The 4,664-nt window shown below is 43.5% G+C and overlaps 1 pseudogene; it reads left to right on the forward strand.

The window, feature by feature from the left end:
• Positions 1 to 1,533: 1,533 nt before the first annotated feature.
• Positions 1,534 to 2,713, forward strand: LOC146805361 (large ribosomal subunit protein uL3 pseudogene; annotated as a pseudogene).
• The last annotated feature ends 1,951 nt before the right edge of the window (positions 2,714 to 4,664 follow it).

Here is a 4,664-nt window from a genome sequence, read left to right on the forward strand (position 1 = left end):
AGAGGCATCAAATTTTACCCCCAGATTCTTTGCCACTTCTATTGTGTTGGGTGGGGCAGGCGCGTCTTCTGGCCATTATTGGATTGGCTTGAAGGGATTATCCTTCCTTACTAACATTATCTTGGTCTTATCTGTGCTGCATTAATATGGTTCAGTCTCATCCAACAGATGACCTATGTTACACATTTCTTAAAATGAAGCTCTGCTTCATTAGAGTTTTTATCTAAGACCAAGATCAGTTGCTTGTCATCTGCAAATGATTGAGTTTCAATGTTGAAAGAAGATATTAATTAAATTAGCGGAGCCATGTAGATATTAGGAAAAGAGGGCTGAGAGAAGAGCCCTGTGGAACGTCTAAAGTGATGGAGTGTTCAGTTGAAAGAAATGATCCTAAGGCCACTGCTTGTCCGCGGTTAGTCAGAAAAGATTTTATCCAGGTCAATGTGGTACAGGATATACCGCAGTTTTTCATTCGGGATAGAAGGATGTCATGTCAAATGGTGTTGAATGCTGCTGCCAAATCTAATTTGATCAGCACTGCATTTTTTCTTTTATCTAGAGTTAATTTCAATGTATCCACTATTTCTAATAATGAAGATTCAGTTGAGTGCTTAGGACGTAAGCCGGATTGGCGGGCTTGCAATATTCTAGCATTCTCAAGAAAAGCGGTAAACTGTCTATTGACCAGTCCTTCTATGATTTTACAGAGGATGGGTAATAACGATATTGGGCGAAGGTTAGAAAGCGTGGAAGGAACAATGGTCTGTTTTTTAAGAGTGGTTTGACAATTGCCATTTTCCATTCTGCAGGGACTGTTGCTGTGGCCAAAGTTGAATTGACGATATTGTTAATTATTGGGTTGACAGTCTCTATGATCATATGACGTACCACAGGAGGACATGCATCGAAGGGAGAACGTGATTTGCCAGCAATAATGGATTGATGTGACTGATCAAGTAGGATTTTCCCAAAGACCTGGAAGAGCAGTCCTGTGTAGGTGGGATTGGGCTCTAAATCTAATACTGTAAGTGTGGGGTATTAACATCTTTTTGAATGCTGAGGAGTTTTTGCTCAAAGAAGACAGAGATCTGATCATATAAAATCTGTGACAGTGGAATTTCCTTGACTAACATTTTTGGGTTGTTAATGGACTTTATGATTGAAAAAATAATTTTCTGATCATGTTGAGCATCTAATATTTTTGGGGAGAAATACACTTTTTTTGCTAGCTTAATTTGTAGACTTATTTTGAAGAGGTTTAGTTCTTCTGCGGTGTGGACTCTTCTCCACCTCCGTTCCAGTTGCTTGCACTGGAGGTGGAGCTCAGCTAATGTAGGCGTATACCAGGGGGGGTGAAATTTTGGATTTGTGTTTAATTGTAGATAGTCCTATAGGAGCTAGCTCATTGTTGATCAATGTAATCCATGTATTGAAGTGTCAGGTATCCTCTAGAGTATTTCCTGATAGGGTGGGTATGGACGCACCTGCCAGGTAAGGCAACTTCTGTTTCACGCAGGAGGCCCGAGTTTCAATATGTCTCATTGAAAATATTCCACTGACAAACACAGGTCCCTGGGATTCCTGTCCCGCAAGCACTGCAGGCGCCACCGTGGCAAGGGGAAGAGCTTTCCCACAGATGACCCCAGCAAGCACATCCACCTGACTGCTTTCCTGAGCTACAAGGCTGGCATGACCCACATTGTACGTGAGGTGGGCTGACCAGGCTCAAAGGTGACCAAGAAGGAGGTGGTGGAAGTGGTTACTGTGGTGCAGACACCACCCGTGGTCATAGTTGGAATTGTTGGATACGTCCAGACCCCCCGAGGCCTGCGTACCCTGAAGACTGTCTTTGCTGAACACATCAGTGATAAATGCAAGAGGTGCTTCTACAAGAACTGGTACAAGTCCAAGAAGAAGGCGTATACTAAGTACTGCAAGAAGTGGCAGGACGAGAAGGGCAAATAGCAGCTTGAGAAGGACTTCACTTGCATGAAGAAGTACTGCCAGGTCATCCGGGTGCTTGCACACACCCAGATGCGCGTGCTCCCTCTGCACCAGAAGAAATCTCACTTCATGGAAATCCAGGTGAACGGGGTAACAGTACCTGAGAAGGCGGACTGGGCATGCAAGCAGCTGGAGTAGCAGGTGGCTGTGTGTCGCGTCTTCAGACAGGATGAGATGATTGAGGTCATCGGAGTCACCAAGGGCCATGGGTACAAAGGTGTGACTAGCAGATTGCTCACCAAGAAGCTGCCCTGAAAGACTCAGAGTTCTGCAAAAGGTGGCATGTATTGGAGCCTGGCGTCCAGCCCGCGTGGCTTTCTCTGTGGCCCATGTGGGTCAGAAAGGCTACCATCATTGCACAGAAATCAACAAGAAGATCTACAAGATTTTTCAAGGCTTTTACACCAAGGACGGCAAGGTGATGAAAAACAACGCATCTATGAACTACGACCTGTCGGACAAGAGCATTAACCCCCTGGGTTGCTTTGTGCACTATGGAGAGGTGAAAAATGACTTTCTTATGCTGAAGGACTTTGCTATCAGGTCCCTTCTGGTGCAGAGCAGCTAGCGTGCCTTGGAGAAGATTGATCTCAAGTTTATTGGCACCACCTCCCACTTTGGTCATGGTCATTTCCAGACTGTGGAGGAAAAGAAGGCTTTAATGGGACCACTGAAAAAGGACCGCATCACCAAAGTAGAGACTGCATAATTCATTGGACAGTCTAGACCAGCAGATGCAGCTCTGCAACATGGCTTGTTGTTAATAAAAAATATGTTTTTTTTAGGGGGTTGGTGAAGGACTTTACGATTGACAAAATCGCTTTCTGATCATGTTGAGCATCTAATATTTTTTTGAGAAATACTCTTTTTTTGCTAGCTTAATTTGCAGATCATATTTGTTCTACTTATTTTGAAGAGGTTTAGTTCTTCTGTGGAGTAGGCTCTTCTCCGCCTCCGTTCCAGTTGTTTGCACTGGAGGTGCAACTCCACTAATGTAGGCGTGTATCAGGGGGTTGAAACTTTGGATTTGTGTTTAATTGTTGATTGTCCTATAGGAGCTAGCTCATATCGATGTAATCCAAGTATTGAAGTGTTGTGTATCCTCTAGAGTATTCCCTGATATGGTAGGTATGGACGCACTTGCTAGGTAAGGCAACTGGGTTCGCTATCATCTTGGCCCATTAGCGACTTGGTAATGAAATTGGTATTTGGTTAAGAGGGTAAGTTGTGCATGAGGTGCTAATATTAAAGGGAATTAACATTTGATCTAACCTTATTTGAGTAACTGGAGTGCTAACCATTAATGGGGTAAAGTTGAAACAAACTCTGTCAAGGGTGTGTCCAGCCTGATGTGTAGGGGCTGAGATTAACTGGTGAATTCCAAGAGTTTCCAAGATTTCAAGAAAGTCATCAACTGCTGGTTCTTTTCGGCATTCTAAATGGAGATTAAAGTCTCTTAGGAATGTAAAATTAGAACAGCAGAGCTTAAGGTGGCCTAATGTGTCTCCTAGAGTTTCCAGGAATTCAACACTAGGGCCAGGAGGATAATAAATCAGACCTCCTACGAAGGAGGAAAAGCCATTGAGTTTAAAACAAAAACCCAGGCTTTCCATCCCTTTCAAGGAGGGGAGGTCATAAAAGATAATGGCCAATCCCCCCCTCCTGTTTCCTTTCTATCTTGTCTACAGATGGTGTATTTAGGAGGGAGTACTAGTACAATGTCAGGGTTACACCATTCGTTGAGCCATGATTTAGTGGTGAAAAAGAAATCAAGTTGTAAGTCAATGCTCATCTCTTTGATGTCTTGAGCATGTTTGCAGGGAGAGCGTGCATTAACGAGCCCCCCTTAAACTCTGTCCGATAATGTATTACTAGGTATTGTAGATCTAATATCAGAAAACTTAAATTAAGGTCTGCATTTAAGTCGCTTTAGGGGGCCTTTGGTTTTACAGCGTGACAGCAATCAAATTTCCCGCCCATGTTAGACGCTTTTAAAAAGTCTGATGACATAGATATACCTGAGAGAGATCGAGCAGCATGGCTGGTGCTGGTCGCGTTCTGGACTCGGACAGGCGCGGACAGGCGCAGACAGGCTTGCCTTTTGCGTGCCAGTGCTGCAGATCGGCGCATATAAATTCTCCCTGCTTCCACGGACAGAGTAAACCTACAGTCACACGCTCACACACACATCATACGCTAGGGCCCATCACACTAAATTCACACTATTACTCTATCCACACTGAATATAGGAGAGAAACCTAAACCAATCTGCATCTAGAATGAGGTCAATGCGACCTTAATGACATTGTCCTGAGTCATGATTTTAAACATAAGAAATACATTTGAAACTCAATAAATGACAAGGAAGGAACACCCGACACTGGAATTCAAACAAATGCTCGTTTATCTAAATTAATTAGTAAAAAAGTTATTCTCAGTTATTCTCATAGTTACCTATTCTAGCTAAAAGGGTCAGGACAGGTCTCTCGGTAAAGTCTCTCGAGCTGCCGTCCTCAGCATAGGTTCAGGAAGAAGTCCAAAACGCGATGAACCACCATGAATGCAACGAGCGCAATGGAACAGCAAAGGGACAGCAAAGGACCAGCAAAAGACAGCAAAGAACACAGACCCTCTCTAGTCTAGCATATTTATAAGAAAAA

The sequence above is a fragment of the Triturus cristatus genome, chromosome 8 (assembly GCF_964204655.1).
Source record: "Triturus cristatus chromosome 8, aTriCri1.1, whole genome shotgun sequence".
Taxonomy (NCBI): domain Eukaryota; kingdom Metazoa; phylum Chordata; class Amphibia; order Caudata; family Salamandridae; genus Triturus; species Triturus cristatus.